Source organism: Gekko japonicus, unplaced genomic scaffold, assembly GCF_001447785.1.
Source record: "Gekko japonicus isolate JY-2015 unplaced genomic scaffold, Gekko_japonicus_V1.1 scaffold32, whole genome shotgun sequence".
Lineage (NCBI taxonomy): Eukaryota > Metazoa > Chordata > Lepidosauria > Squamata > Gekkonidae > Gekko > Gekko japonicus.
In genome coordinates, this window is record NW_015167527.1 from 1,730,914 (window position 1) to 1,747,627 (window position 16,714).

Sequence of the window (16,714 nt, forward strand, 5' to 3'; positions counted from 1 at the left end):
GGGGACAGCACCATCAGGATCCTTAAAGACATCCCATTTGAAATAAGACAAAGGAGAAGGAAATACAAAGATTTAATCCATTTTCTTCAAACAAACGCAATTAGCTACCGGTGGTTGTATCCAGAGGGCGTAACCTTCAAACTTCAAGATAAAAAGGAAAAGATTGTTTCCAAAGCATGGGACTTTTTGAAAATCCAGATGGGCGAGCAAGAGAAAGGCGATAAAGAGGACAGTAAGTCCAGTGGCGAGCTGGACTTGGGGTCTTCTGGAGAGGACTCTCTGTTAGAGAAGGGGGCGGCAGCTCCTAAAAGTCCTTATAAACTGCGAAGAAGATAGGATAAGAAGAAATGAAGGCTGAAGGACTCTGTATTGTGCCTTTGAAAAGGGTTAATAGTAACGAGATGCTTTGGGTTTTTTCTTTTTAACAGTTAATTTAAGATTCAAAAGTTGTATTAGCAGACCTGACGAAGTTCAAAAAAATTGTTAGCGAGTTTAGAACTGACTTTGTAATTAAGCGATTTTGAGGATCTCCTCTCTTGGGATTTTAGATAGTAGTGGGTATTCTTTTCTTTATCTCTAATTGTAGTTCCCTTTCCCTATTTTCGTTGTAGATATGTAGTCCTTAGAAAAATGTAATTAAAAAATCCCCTTCGGGGGGCCAAAAAAAGAAAAGAAAACACAGGCCCCTGCCACACGGGGGGGGAAAAGAACGGCCAAAATGCGCCTTTTTAGAGCCGCACCAAAAGAGACACATGGCAGCGGGATCAGATAGATCCCCTGAGCCGCTGCGCAGTTCCTCCCCGGCATGATCAGATGCCGGGGGGAAGCCACTGAAGGGAGAGCAAGGCAGCCAAACTGTGCATGTGTGCACATGTGCAGTTCGGCCAGGAGCCTCGATTGCTCCAGAAGACGGGTGCGCCGGCGATCTCACGGCCACACTTGCTGCGCTGTTTCCAGTAAGTCCTGCTCTTTTGCAGGTTCTTTTTTGCAGCGGGATTTTCGGCTGAAGGGACGGATCGGGGACGGGTGCGCGCCACTTCCCAGATGTTGCGGTTTGATCACGCCCGTTTGCTGCGCCCCTGATCCGTCCCTCTTCCGGGCCAAAACCTCCCGTGTGACCAGGGCCACAGATTTAAATGCAAGATGTAACCACTACTGACAGAAGAGCTAGACTGAAGAATGCTGGGCCTTTGAACAATACAATTTATGTATATATGTTAGAACATTGCCAATATAAATGTAGCTTTTCAATGCAGGTGTAGCCTTTTCCTCTTTTTGCGTTGTTAAACAGTATTTTTTCCTTCATTCTAATTAGGGATAATGGGTTTTATTGCTGGATAAAAATTGAATGAAAACCTGATGATTCACATTGTGTTTCTTTCTGACCACTAGCTTAGTATAATCTACTAAGGCAATTTTGTTTTCCTAACAGAGGCTGGTGAATTTATAAAAATTAAAGAATTAAAAATAGTTTCATACAATTTTACATGAATAGGTCTTAGCTTCTTTCAAGCTTTAATTTATAGTTTCAAAATGTATGTCCAGAAGGCCTTTACTAACAATGGGGATAGAGAGGGCTAGACTTCTTTGAACAGAAACATCCATTCTCATACTATCTCTCATAGATCAGTTTGACCAGGGTTTAGAGTAGAAAATGTAATTCATCAGTTAAAACTCCTCTTGATCCAATAGGGATTGAGGTCAGAGCACAGCTGTTTAGCAATTTAGCAGATTAACATTTCCAACTGCCACATATACTGTGCAGGGCAGTGGGGACAGTTAACTTCTATTCCTGGGTTCTTCCATGCTTTTTACATTCTGTTCTGGACTGAGTCATTTATTTGCTTTTGTTTTACTAAGTCATCTGGAAAATGGGCATGAAATTTTAGCTACATATTACAAGCAGGGGACCCACGAGGATTTGTGAGAGACATCTGATTTTCCCCTCCCCTGCAGTTTTCTCTTTCCTTCCATAGCTTCTCCCCTTTTCCAGCTTCCCACTTTCCTTCCCACCCACCAGCCAGCCTACCTTTTTCCAGCTTCCCACTTTCCTTCCCACCCACCAGCCAGCCTACCTTTATCTGCCAGGATGCTCCTGGGTGCAGATTGCTCTCTGCCAGCCCCAGCTACATGGTGGGAAATCTACAAGCAATTGCAGGGGGCACCTCACTTTTCCCTGTATCCACCCTAGTTCCTCTTTCCCACCTTCTAGCAACCCCCTATTCTAACCTTTCCCTGCTTCCTTTTCTTCTTCCCACCCACCAACTTTTATCTGCCCCCCAATCTTAAGCTATATTTATTATTTACTTCATGCATAGCCCACCTTTCTATACAATGGGGACCCAAAGCAGCTTACATCATAGTCCTCCATTTTATCTTCACAACAACCTTGTGATATAGATAAGGCTGAGAATGTGTCACTGGCCCAAGATCACCCAGTGAGCTTCCACAACAGACCCTCTGTTTTATTTATTTTATTTATACCTCGCACCCTCTCCCCACAGGAGACTCAGGGTGGCTTACAATATTTAAAAAATACAATATAATAATACAAATACAATAAAAATAAATAAATGCAATAAATAAAACTATAAAACCAATTACAACATCAACTAATTACTTGAAGAAATTAAAACAATCGGCCAGCTCCTCAATTTGTAACATTAACCAAAGGCTGCACGAAACAAAGCCTTACATGCCCTATGGAATGCTAGAAGATCTTGCAGTGCACAGACTTCTCCAGGGAGTTGATTCCAGAGAGAGGGGTGAACCACTGATAATGCCCTTGCCCTGTATAAGGCCCTTCAACAATGATCTAAGGAGGTGGGGGGGGTCATACTGGGAGAGGCAGTCCTGCTGGAGGTACAGTCCCAGACCGTTTAAGACTTTATAGGTCAAAACCAACACTTTGAACTTGCATTGGAAATTACCAGAAGCCAGGGCAGGTGCCAAAGTATTGATGTTATACATGCTGACCAGGGGGACCCAGTCAGCAAACAAGCAGCTGCATCTTCTAAGGCAGCCCTACGTAGAGTGCTTTGCAGTAGTCTAATCTGGAGGTGACCATTGCCCAGATCACAGTGGCAAGGTCAGAGTGGGACAGATAGAGGGCCAGCGGGTAGTTCTCAGCGTAGGTGATAAAACACTGCCTTCACCATCCCAGACACATGTTTGTTCAGGGTAAGGGAAGAATCCAGCCACACCCCTAAACTCCTAATGGAGTCCAGTGCAAAGAGCTGGAACCTGTCAATTGCAGGTAAAGCCACCCTCCCGAACCCTGAACCTACCTAACCACATGAATTCTGTTTCTGAAGGATTTAACTTCAGCCAGCTCTCACCTAACCAATCACCTGCAGCATCCTGGCACAAGGCCAGGGCCAGCTGCTTTTCAATCAGGAGTTAGAGCTGGGTGTCATCTGCACATTTGTGGCACCCAGCTCCAAACCTCCTGATGATCTCCGCCAGAGGGTGCATATAGTTATTTAATGACACCAGGAAGAGGATCTACTCCTGTGGAATCCCATGGGTTAGGGCCCAAGGAACTGAGCTCTCTCCACTCTACGAGTGTCTCTGGAGGAATAAGGAAAACCACCTCAGTGTGGTGCCTCTCACCCCCAGAGAGGCTAGACAGTTGGACCATGACCAAATATGGTCAACAGTGCTGAAAGCAGCTGTTTCTCCCACATCCTAGTCTATAATTCTAACCACTACACCATGCTGCCTTTTGGGGGTGGCTGCTATTGAACAGCCAGTCCTGGGTGTGTCATGCAAGTTGGGTGGTAGCAAGTCGCTCATGGGCCTGGCCTTGGTTGCTTGTGGGTCTGGCCCTGAGGAGTCCTCCCTCAAAGACTAAAACAGCCCCAGAAAGGGCCTTGCTCCTCTTCCTGTCTTTTACTGTTCTGGTTGCCTAGCAATGGCCATTGAGGGCATTCATTTCTTCAAGCTACAGGTGCTGCTTCTGTTATTTGGGTTTTTTAAAAAGATTTCAGACATATTTTTCAGGTTTGTAGAAGGATCTGTCTTGTCAGTTCATGGCTCTAGTCTCTGGATGCAAGTATCCACTTTCTTGGCCATGTTGAAAATCAGATATACTGACAATAGCTAAATAGCGGTTATCTACAAATACTGTAGAATGTAAAGAAGCTGGGCCACCGAAAAGTGGATGACTTTTAGAGGAACTGCATTTAGATAAAACCACATTAAAAGCATTTTTATATTGTCAGGATTTCTCCTCACTTCCCAAAATCATAATTTTTTCTTGCACTGTCTGTTATCTTGATCATTCAAATAGCCAATTAGCAGTCAGACATCCCAATTGGCCTAATGACAATGAAAGGACTTTAAGAGCTCCCTGCGCTGGCATTACATAGACATTCAATGATACTTGCCACGACAGCAAGCCCTGGGGATCCAGCCTCTACACCCTTCAATTCTAAGATCTCTAGTTTTTTGTGGAGAAGGCAGAATCATGACTTGCAATCAGGGTTTAGCACAGAACAGAGACTGGACTCCCATATTTGTTTGAGTGGACTACAACATCCACAGCTCTTATACTACATCCAATAGGTCCCTGCAAGAATATGTGCATAATACAGCGTGTGCACAGAAGAGATTTTTCTTCCTCCCAAAACACAAGTAGAATCTCTGTGCTTTAAAATCATATAACACTAGCCCAAGGCACATAGTATAGCATCCCTACTGAAACTATGCAGTCTGAGTATCACCAGTACCTGGGAGACCACTTGGGAACCCAATGTACACTGCCTTCAGTTTCATGTTAGCAGGAAAGTATGATGTAAATATAATTAACAAACAAGCAAATGGAAAAAATACATAGGCTACTTGAGATAAATCTGGAATCCAGGATACCAAATGACACAATGTAAGCCCAAATTCAAGCGGCTATGAGATGTGAATTTGTTTCTTTGAATTGACATAGATTTACACTAGAGTAGAATCTATCTGTACATTTATTTACATACCAAAAAGAGTAGCAACAGCCATTACTACTGTAGGTTACTTACTGCCACTGTTTAATGGTGAACGCATTTTACAGAAGGGTAGGCTGGAAGAGTGCGATTCAGCTATCCTCATTTTTTCAGGCTTTATTTTCATGCTTTATTTTCCATCTGCAGTGATGGAACAAAAAGGGAGGGGGATCATTTCCAATGGTGCTTCAGTCTTTCAAGATCTGCCTAAGTTGAAAGGGTACTTTATTAATGTTGTCTGTTTCTCTCGTATAGTTATCTAATTAATTGATTGGGAACTTTCATTTTTAATTTCATCTTTTGTTACCTTCTTGGCAGGCACACTGCTCATACTATCCTGAAGAGCAAATATTAGTTGGCATGGAAGTATCTTACACTACCACAAGAATGTACAGTAAATATTTGACTCCAGACAAAGATGCTACCTTGAGAAGGAACAAGCAAGAGCAGCAGAAAATCTAACAGTGCAATCCTAAACAGAGTTATACCCTTTCATTGACTTCAATGGATAGAAGGCTATAACTCCACTTAGGATTGTGCTGAAATTCTACATGAAGCCTCACCACTTAGCTCTAACATAATGAATACCAATTCTCAAGACTTATGCAATCAAAGAAAGACGATAGTGAAGTCACTTAACAAATGAGATCCTCTTTACACTCTAATCCATCTTTCACATAGGCCCTGAGCATATGGGCAAGATTTAGTAAGAAGGGTGCCCCAACTACAGTATTGGATTAATTAATGGCAGCAGTCAAAACACAGGATGACAACTCCTTTATTTCCCCCCCACTAAAATAAAAGCACACCAGTTCTTCATAAGAGTGATGTGCTAGCAATGGACCAAAGAACTTTCAAAGCAATGTGCCTTTACTTTAGCCTGAAAGATACAAATGAACACTCCAAGAGAAAAACAGCATATAACATCCAAGATCAATGCCCTTGAGACTGTAATGGGTCTCTGTTATTTCACAGCAGTGGGCATTTAATGGACAAAGAAGTAACTACCCTAACAAAACTCAATGTAACAGCACTATTCCTAATAAGCATTTACACTATTATCTTTCACCACTGAACCTGTGCTACAATGGATTTTGGCTTTCTTTCCCAGCTACTTGCCCAATAGTGTTACCACCTAGTTATTTAAGTTGATCACCTGAACCACCAGTAGATGGACAATTAAGTGACTTTTTAAGAAGGGAGAAGCATACTAAACAAGCTAATATAGTGAACTGTTGGATTTCTTATTTCCCCATTATGACCAATTCCAATATGTTAGGTTTCAGACAAGCAACTGCTTTTGAACTAAGACTGTAACAATTTTTTCCTAAGATCTTAAGAGTCTTGCAGGATCTTGTACCTCTGTGTGTTTTACAGTGCCATCCTAAGCAGATCTATTCAAAATCTTACCTAGATCTATGGGGCTTACTCCCAAGAAAGTGCTTTTAGGATTGCACTGAAAGAAACCTAGTAGTAGACACTTACCAAAAATAAAAATGCTCATTCAGTTCACAGAACAGATTACAGTTTATACTTTCATTTTCACATGAGGGCTATAGAATTATGAGTACAAAAATTGCCAAGTGGCGGTAAGATCAAGAAAAGAACAACTGCAACTTGTGCAAGAAGCTGAATTTTAAAATACAGAATAATTTTATATTGGTTTAAATATATTTAAAAGGGATATGACATTACTGCTTTCCTAAAAGACACATTTTATTGTTAAGCAAACTCCGCTGCTAGACAAGACAACTTATTCTTGCTTTGTGGGCCAAACTGCAAAATTAAGAGCTGCTTCAGAGTGAAAAAACCTACATGGAAGATTAGTGAATAAAGTGCTACCAGAATGTATATGCATTTAGCTGGGCTATGTAACAGGCAACACACAAATGTTACACTATTTCCTACACATAAGGAATTTCATGGAGGTGGCTCTAAGAGTACTTCAATAGAATCTCTTCTCACATTCAGCCAACCCTGGTGTGACCAGGCTAGAAAAGATGAGATCCAGACTGGGCCCACAACTGGTATCCTGAATGACAAAAAAAATGTATTTGAGATATGTACAGTTCTGTACATACTGTTTAATATACACTATCTATATTGCACAGCAATGCTCTCTCTAAGCTGCGGAGTCCTGTGAACAGAAATTCCACTCGTGAACTGCTGGCATTAAAAGTTGTGACCGAGCAACTTGGCTCCTGCATCAGTCATTTTGCTCTGGAGCTATCCTTACTGAGTCGAGACAAAAACGTGTGAGCCGGTGGCTAAAAGACTGCACTAACTCAGCTTAGAGGGAACACTGTTGCACAGTATTCTTAAATATTCCATTAGTTATTGCAGGAGGAGGAAAAACGCAGACATTTTTGGCCAGACTTCTGGTACTGAACAATTAGGCTCAACAGTGTGATGCAGTGGTTAGAATGTCAGACTGAGATCTGGGAGATCCACTCTGCCATGGAAGCTCACTGGGTGACCTTAGGCCAGTCAAACACACCCAGTCTAACCTCCCTCACAGGGTTGTTGTGATGATAAAATGGAGGCGAGGAGAATCATGTAAGCTGCTTTGGGTCCACATTGTGGAGAAAGGCAGGGTATAAATAAAGTAAATAAAATATCATAACTGACCCATATATCTCAAGCAATGCTCCCTCTAAGCTGTGGAGTCTTGTGAGCAAAAATTCTACTTTGTGAGAAGGATATTAAGGTAGGTCATCTTCTTTCTAAATATCTTCTCTCATAGTATATAGTTAGATATTGTCTTGTTACCACAAAGCAGGACTACCAGACAATGGTATGGGCAAAACTCCTTCATTCAGTGGAAATTTCACTCACACACACATAGACACACACAACCCTGCAGGTTAACAACCTTAAGAGAGCATAGTATCCAGCCACTCCACAGAGGCCTAGCTCTCAGGATCAACAGGTATTATGATGGTAAATCTATCTGGGCTGTACCACTTCATACTGCAGATAGGGGGTTCAGCCCAGTGTTCCCTCTAAGCTGAGTTAGTGTGAGCTAGCTCACAGTTTTTTAGCCTCCGGCTCCCACATTTTGTCTTAACTCAGGAAGGATAGCTCCAGTAGGGCTGCCAAGCCGCGGCGGGGATCCGCACGTCTTCACAGGATCCCTGCAGCGGGGGACAGCAATACGCGCTGCACCGCCGTCGCCAGGATGTGACGCTACGTGTCGCTCTGGCAACGGGACTGTTGCCAGAGCGACGCGTAGCGTCACATCCTGGCGACGGCGGTGCAACGCATATCGCTGTCCCCCGCGGCAGGGATCCTGTGAAGACGTGCAGATCCCCCGCCGCGGCTTGGCAGGCCTAGGCTCCAGAGAAAACTAATTTATGCAGTAGACAAATTGCTTGCGCACAACTTTAATGCCAGTAGCTCACAAAGTAGAATTTTTGCTCACAAGACTCCACAGCTTAGAGGTAGCATTGTATATGGATGAATGCTCCTATATACAAAACAAGCATTAACTACACATAGAACACCAGATATTTGTTGAGAGAGTTCTAGCCTTACCCTCTCCCTGACGTCTGTTTTTCTAAGTGAAATATTTGTTTTGATATAAAGGTTCATTCAATCATGTGAGCTCCCACGTGAAATAGTATAGAAACAGGTTTATCACCTGACAAGCTTTTGTGAGATCTGGGTCAGAGATCACTGAGCGATGGGGGGGTGGGAAAATATATTTTTATGTAGATGTCCTCTAAAATACTTCCTATGCTCTTATTTCCTATGCTCCTCTACTAACAACACTGCTGGTTCAACAACTGATATTTGTTAGTAAAAATTAGGTCAAATTTTTATTCTGGGATTTAACCTAGAAACTTACTATAATGATCTGGCCTAATTCATGCCTGTTTTGAAGAAGGGAGACATATCAGATTACATGGTTAATAGTTTAAAGCAAGAATCAAAGGTGCATAATGAAGATCATTCTCTTATGGTCAGTTACTTAATCCAAAAGAATCAGAATCCAAATGCACTACTAAAAGTTGCTAGTGAAGATTTTAAGAAGAGCAGTAAAGAGAAGAGGTCCTCTAAGTGATAATAAAAACTTTAAGTGACCTTTAACACACACTGTCATTAGCCAGCCAGCTGCCTCCTCCTCCAAGGATGAGGAAATGGAAGAATCAGGCCCTGCATCATGGAATGCCCGCCTGAGCCCCTGGATCTAGAGGCAGAACCAGTGAAAGATGTGTCAGGAAGTGAGAGTTGCTCATTCTGGCAGGACATGAAAGAAATGGGACAGAGAGCAGAGTGTCTGTCACCACCAGCATCTCCCGAACCAGCTGAGTACAGGAAACGCTGGGAGCATTTGACAGCTCTGGAGTGACAAAGAAGTCCCCAGTTAATTGCACAACAGTGGTCAGCACTGATTCCTGAAGTGGAGTTGTTACAGGAACAGGAGTGACAAGTAACTCCTGTGCTTCAGGGATGAGTCAGCTAATTAGGCAGATAAAAGGAGCATGCTGAATGAGGCTTATTTGTTTGTTTTATAGACCCCCATCCCCTATGTGGAGGGCTCAGGGTGGTGAACAACATATTCAATAAATACATTACAATCAGATTAAAATAATTAAAAACAATAGACAGATTCTGTAACTATTTCAGAGCTCTGTCCCATTTCTTTTGTCATTAGGCAGAGCGTTCCACCAGGCCAGCATCAAGGCTGAGAAGGCCCTGGCTCTGATCAAAGACAGCTGGATATCTTTTGGGCCAGGAATCACCAGGAGTTTCTTCTCCCCAGAGTGTAATGTTCTTCTGGAGGTATACCAGGAGAAGTGGTCCCATAGATACATTGGTTCCAGACTGTTTAGGGCCTTAAAGGTTAATACCAAAATCTTGAATCTGATCTGGTATTCAAACCTGGAGCCAGCACAGCTGGCAAAGCACTGGCTGAATGTGTGCTGTTAGAGGGGTTCCAGTAAGGAACCAGACTACTGCATTCTGGACCAGTTGTAATTTCCAGGTCAGCTTCAAGAGTAGCCCTGCGTAGAATGAGTTACACTAGTCTAACCTAGAAGTGACTGTTGCATGGATTACTGTGGCTAGGTCAGGGCGAGACAGGAAAGGGGCTAGTTGGCTGATCTGGCACAGCGGAGAAACACCTATCTAGCAACATTTGTGATCTGGGCCTCCATAGACAAGAAGGCATCCAGAAGTACACCTAGGCTCTTGGCAGTCACTACTGGTGTCAGGGGGAAAACCCAGCCCTGAAGCCCCTCTACCCAGCCACAGAACCTCCATCTTTGATTGATTCAGTCTCAGCCAACTCTGTTTCAACGATCCAACCACAGTCTCCAGCCCTTTGGCCAGAATAGCTGAGGCGGCATCTGGCCAGTTGTCCATCAACAGATACAGCTGGGTGTCATCTGCATACTGATGGCAACCCAGCCTGAAACTTTGCACCATCTGGATGAGGGGGCACATATAGATGTTATACAATATTGGAGAGAGGATTGCCAGCTGAGAGACCCCACATACCAAAGGTGTTGAGGTGACACCCGCTCTCCTAGCACCATCCTCTGTCCCCAAACCTAGAGAAATGCGGTAAGGCCACCCCATGAACTCCAACGTCAGCGATGTTGTGGAGGCAACCTTGCTCACCACCCCCTCTGTGAGTTGATCCACTCAGCAAACAAGAGTTTTTCCTTGCTTGCTGCTTTGCATCCTGTCCTGCTAACCTGTGTTTATTTTTTCAGCTAGGTACCCAGACCCTGTCTCCTGCCCTGTCTTTCAGATGGAACCTTCAGCTTCCTGACTTTGTATTGGTTTGTTAACATTGCTCTTGTGCCTTGATTGGTTGTGATTAGATCTATGCATCCGGTTACTCCTGGATAGAGTAAACAGCGTCAGATTCTGCCCTGTACACAACATTTGCTTTGCTTACTTATCATTGTGTTGTGCATTCTGGATACTTGTGTACAGTAAAGAGAAGGCTTGCCCTTGAACGTAACACGTAAACTTCTGACACATACACAATAATTAATCTACAACACCACAATATGACAACATAAATACAGAACCACCGTGTTGTAATTTAAGAACATAAGCATGGGTTAGAACCCGCATTCCACACAAGCATCAGCACTGATGATGGTGTCATTATTTTTACACTGACTTGGCCACATGGACATTAAGGATTAACTAATTTCTGCGAAGTGGTCTCAAGTGCATGTCTTGAGGTTCTTTTTCTAGGCATTACAGACTGTGACTGCAATGTCAGTTCATTTTACCATGTGTCATAAAATAGATTTTTAGGTCAATGTTACTATGTAATTATATGGCACTATTTTCCTAAATGGAAAAACTTTGCATATCATCACTTTGGGTAGTTTCACACAACCAACACTGAACTGTGAGAGGCCATCTCTGAGTAAATACCTCTGCTAAATACCCTTTGTGAAGCTGTTATCGCAAGAAAATACCCTTCTTTTTTTAAAGGCTATTCTTTGCATTATTTCACACTTGCAGGCAAGTGGGGTGATAAGTAGAATGCAGCACTCAGACCTGAGGCTCCCATGCTGAAATCCCCATTCAGCCCCCCCTGACTGACTTCAAGGTTGTTGTCACCATTTCTCAACCGAACATTTTGAGGACAAAACAGTAGACCACCCTGAGTGTCTTGGAAGAAAAAAATGTGATTGATCATTTCAACACAGAGTATCAATGTATTGCACAACTGAGCCATCAAATGTTGTCTGTTTTATCAAGCAAGCTCATTAGCTATCAGCTTCTCCTTACACCAAAAGATCATTTCCCAGAATTTACTTCTAGATCAGCTCAAAACACAAACAGCTCTGCTCATATAATTTTTTTACCTTCAGTGTAAGAGGGATGACAACAATCTCTGTCTGAAATGAAAATGATCGACACTACTGTGACAACCAACACTGTAAAGAGAAAACAACCATGGCACACACAAAAGATAATGTATAAGGCTTTATTGCCAATCCTTACTGTTCATTCAAGCTGAAAAATGTTTCTTCTACTTCAATGTACTTTAGGTCTCATGACCCATTTCCAAGTGTGAACAGAAGCTGTAAAAACATAAGAAACTATTAAACATGCCAAGAAGAAAAACAGTCATTTCAATTAGAACTTCTGTACATCACAGATATGACATCCCAAATAAAACAGCAGGGTTTATTAAATTGTCTACTCATACACTACAAAGTCTAAACATAGCCAGAATACTACAAACTAGATCTTACACTGTTTACAAAGACGAGTGAGTCAGTGCATTAAAAAAATCCTCAGATACATACATTTATCTTTCCCGTCTTCCCAAGTTCATTGCCCCTAAATACCTGAAATGAGTGCAGATTTACAAGTCACTGTCTCTTCCCTTATATATTCTAGCCAGGGTTCCTGCCCAGACAGGATTTGAAACTGAGTTTGAGGAAGATTAGATTAGTTAACAGGATATTGGGCTAGTTGTCATCAGCTATGGTTCATGTCAGCTGATGAAATGTTTGCTGTGATTAAGGTCAATAGGAAGAGAGCAGAGCAAATTTACAAAAGAGAGAAAAGGACAGAGAAACTAACAGAGTATGCAACCTCCCAATTTCTAAACCATGGTTAAGAAATCAGGAAAGTTATGTCAGTGAGAGGCAACAGGAAAACATATTTGAGAGTGATTAACTTTCCATGTAGTATTCATAGCAATGGTGTAAGAATTTAACACAGAGTTCATTTTGTCTTCTAGTTTTTTCTCTCTTTTTCTATGAGCAGTCAGCCAGGCACACTAACAGAAAATACTGCATTTTACCAGAAACGGATTTTTGGTACAAGAATGGTGAAATGAAAACTTTTAAGAGAAGAGGTAATGAATTTCTAAAGGCATTCACACAATCCAGAGTGCCACCACTTTTATTCCAGTGGCAAATTATCCCATAAATACCATGTTCTTGAAATGGCCATTTTCTTTCACTGAGTAGAATTTCTCTCTCTTACTTTTCAAATGAAAATTAGGTTTTTTTCTGTCCTACCATAATAACCAGGGCCTAAATCCGCACTCTGCTAACAGGAAAAAATTCCATGGGGACATTATCACAGATCTTTGCCTCCTTACTTTGTGCCTTCTATCACTTATCCTGCAATTCTTCTGCACACTTGTTGCCAAGAAAGCCCTTTTCTATCACACAGATCTAGAATTCGAGCCACAAACCTCCAACGACACAAGTTGACAGGAATCTCTAAGGCTGCAGTTCTATGCATACTCACCAAGTAATACATTATACAGAAAGAAGTATGCTGACTTCAAAAGAAAGTCCCTACATACAGGCTATGTCATTGCCCACTACTGAAAGCATCCTCAAAGCAATAATTCAGCATTTTAAGCTTAATAGGTGGAGTTTGTTTAGAACAGAATCCAGGCAAAGTTCAATCCCATTAATTTCAATCAAAGTATTGAGAATGTGCACAAAACACTTCCATTTAAATTGACAGGACAAAAAAGCAAGGTTGCCAACAGCCACAACCAGCCTCCAGATAATCTGGCTCTTCTCTGACACCACCCAGACCCAACCCAAGCATTTATGAAACCAACCATGTGACTTGACCAGCTCCTTATGAATGATCAGGGCCTCTGGAAGTTTGTCCCCTTACTCCACCACTTACAATGGCCTGGAATAAAAGTGATTGTTTGGCTAAATTGTGCACCCAAACTAGAATCCACTCAATTACTGAGGACACAAAAACCTAAATATGACTTGTGATTTTTGCCACTTTTGAGATAGGAAAATGAATAGAGAAAGTATTCCCTGTCAGAAGCAGGCATTTTGAATCACTTTTGAACTATAGAGGGAAAGTTGTCATAAACAGCTGAGCCCAGCTGATGGTCTGCCCATAACTGACAGCCAGTTCCACCCTCCTCAATGTCCCTCAGAACTCTGACAGTACCACATTTTGAAAGGGATCCTTCCTCTCAGGTGGGAATGAAAAGATGACCCTATAGTAGCTAACACTGAAGTACAGGAGATTTATCAAGCACTAAACAGAGCCCTTTACCAGAACCCATTAAAATGTGCAGTATCTTGCCTGCCTAGAAGCCTATTGTTTATTACAGCTGTTGAGATTGAGAATATGAGGGCTGTACAATATTATAGAAAAAACAAGTACCTGGGGATGGGGGAATCCTTATCTCAGCATTTGTATCTCAAAATACAAATATACTGATACAAAAATAAACTTTGGGAAACATAATTTTATTTCTCCACAATGGGGACCCAAAGCAGCTTGCAATGTGTAAACAAACAAATAAATAACACAAATACAAAAGAATTATATATTTTTAAAGGGGAAGGGGAAAGGCTGTGGAACACACTATAGGATCTGCTGACAGATCTTTCTCAACACTCTGAATTTGCAAGGATGTCCAATGTTAGAAGGCAGGGCAGAAGCAAGACCACTTTCTGAGTGATCAAAGGGCTCTTGTGTCCATGCTCTGCCTCATCCCATGATGAACAGAGACAGAACACACCATGTAGAGATAAGCACATATGCTTAATTTGTGTAGTGCATGCAGTCTGCATAATTCAGATTTAATTTCTGCCTTACTGGGAAAATCTTTTTCTTGTTATCTGGCATTTGTCAGATGTAGTTGTTCACAAGTCTTCGTTAGCAAATTCACATCCATCCAAATTGTTTTACTTCGTAGGCCACATATCAGTTTCTTCTGGTCTAAAGTTCTGATCTTTCTCAGTCTTGGTGACTTAAGGTACTTTCTTTTCTTTTTTGGGGTAAAACTTTAATAGAGCCAATCAATATAGTTCAACTGTTCTCAGATACACTTCTTAAATGAACAGTACACACACTTGATGACTGGTAGTGTATGTTTAGCTATGGATGTAAGAAGGAAAGGGTATTTCCCCTCTTTTCAAATAGTTAAAGGGTAGCAATCATTTCATGCATGATTCCTCCATCTATCCTCATGATTCCTCCATCTATCCCTGCAAAGATCCTTTTTAGAGTTAAAAGGGAAGGAGAGCAGGCTTGTCTTAACTCAGAGGAACTGAAGCCTATTATTGGAAAACTGCCTTGCTAGTTGAAGAGATTTCATGTCAATCTATACAAAAGGAGTGATGAGAAAAGTCAAGAAGTCCCTGGAACAATAAGCTGGTTTGGGGCCGCATGCAACAAAGATCAAAATCTTGAAGAGCTGGTTTGCCTACACCTGTTCATCAACAGGTGTAAGCAAGCCATCACCACAGAGAGATAATACAATAGACAGAACTTCATATCTCCTCAAACACAATGGGTTTCAGTTCAGCAGCTGGTCATCTCCATGAGTAACCAAACTGTGGGATTCTCTGCCAGTGGACGTGGTGATGGACACAAGGTACTGATGGCTTTAAAGGGGGACTTGGTTGACTCATCATGGCTGTTAACTAAAGAGAACTTTCATATTCAAAGGGGGCAAACCTCTCTGCGTCTCTCACCTCAGTTTACTGTACTCAGTCTCAGTTTACTGTACTTGACCAGCTTGAGGAGGAATGCAATGCAGAAACCTATGCTGCTCTGCAAACTGAAAGTGCCCGTGGAAGGATACAGAGTGTCGGGAAGAGGCGCACCAACCCGCGTGCCAGCGCTTCCTCCCACAGGCACTATCCGCAGCCAAACGGCAGCCAGCGGCCTTGGGGGCAGGGGCGGAAGGCCAGGACCTCCGAGGTGGCGGGGAGGACAATGGTGCCTGCGTGATTCCAAGTCGAGACTCTCTCGCTGCCCAGCCTACCCACCCGGGGCCGAGGGTGGCCCTCCCTTCCCTTCCCCCCGCGCCAGCCTCGACTGCAGGCGCCGCTGGGGACTAGTCCGCCCAGAGGCGGTCCCGACGACGGCAGCCCGACTCGAGCCACCTGCCCCGCGCTCGCCCAGCTCCAGGCCAGACCGCACTCCAGCATCGTGATCCCCAGGGCGGCGGGGGCGTGGCGAGCAGGAAGCAGGGCGCGAAGGCAGGAAGGTGCCTGGGGGGCGCGCCAGCGGCAGGAAGGATCCGGCCGAGGGAGGCCAGCCCCGGCAACCACATCCCCCAGGTGTCCCTCCCCCGTCCCCCCCCCGGGCATCCCCGCCCCCCGCTTGCTGGACGGAGGCCTCTGCGGATGATGCGCTTACCCGGGGGGCGGGAAGGGCTGGGGGGCGGGAAGAGCCCCAGCGCAGGTGCTTCCCGGCAGCGATCCGGCTCGGCTTCCCTCCCGGCTTCCTCAGCAGCGCGTCGCCTTCCTCGCCTCCATGCAACGCTCTGCCGAGCGCCGGCTCTTCCTGCCACCGAGGCTGCTGCTGCTGGGACTGAAATGTGCCCGTGAAAAGGAGCCCATAGTATCGATGCGGTTGCAAACTGCACATGCTCCCTTCTGACAACCGGCCTCCGGCCCCCCCACCCCCTCCCTTCCCTTCCCTTCCCTTAACTCGTTCACTGCTACGCCAGCTAGCCAAGCAGGAGAGCCGACCTCTCTTCCTAACGCCTGCCTCTTGGACGTCAGTTCCCGGGGCCCACCCGTTCTTCTTGCCGCCGCCGCCGCCGCCGCCGAATCTGCTTGGCTTGCCGAAGGTTAGGCCAGCCAGGTCCTTCGCTACCTTCTTCATCCTCTGGCCGACCTGCATGCAGCAATTTTGTGCAGCAGCAGCAAAGGCCCCACATCCCCAGGGCTGCAGAGGGACCTGAGGCCAGAGGATGGGAGCCTGCAACCCATCAGTCCTGGGAGGCCACC

The 16,714-nt window shown here is 43.8% G+C and overlaps 1 protein-coding gene across 2 annotated transcripts in view; it reads right to left on the reverse strand.

Annotated features, from left to right (window-relative positions):
• Positions 1–12,319, reverse strand: part of TMEM229B (transmembrane protein 229B) — a 54,702-nt gene extending 42,383 nt beyond the window's left edge. The window contains exons 1-3 of one of the 2 annotated variants that reach the window (XM_015413293.1): positions 12,275–12,319; positions 11,967–12,046; positions 5,025–5,129 (exon numbers count right to left, since the gene is read on the reverse strand). The gene's annotated coding sequence lies outside the window, so the exon portion shown is untranslated. The remainder of the gene's footprint in view (positions 1–5,024; positions 5,130–11,966; positions 12,047–12,274) is intronic. The other variant, XM_015413294.1, reaches the window with a different exon arrangement.
• Positions 12,320–16,714: the final 4,395 nt, after the last annotated feature.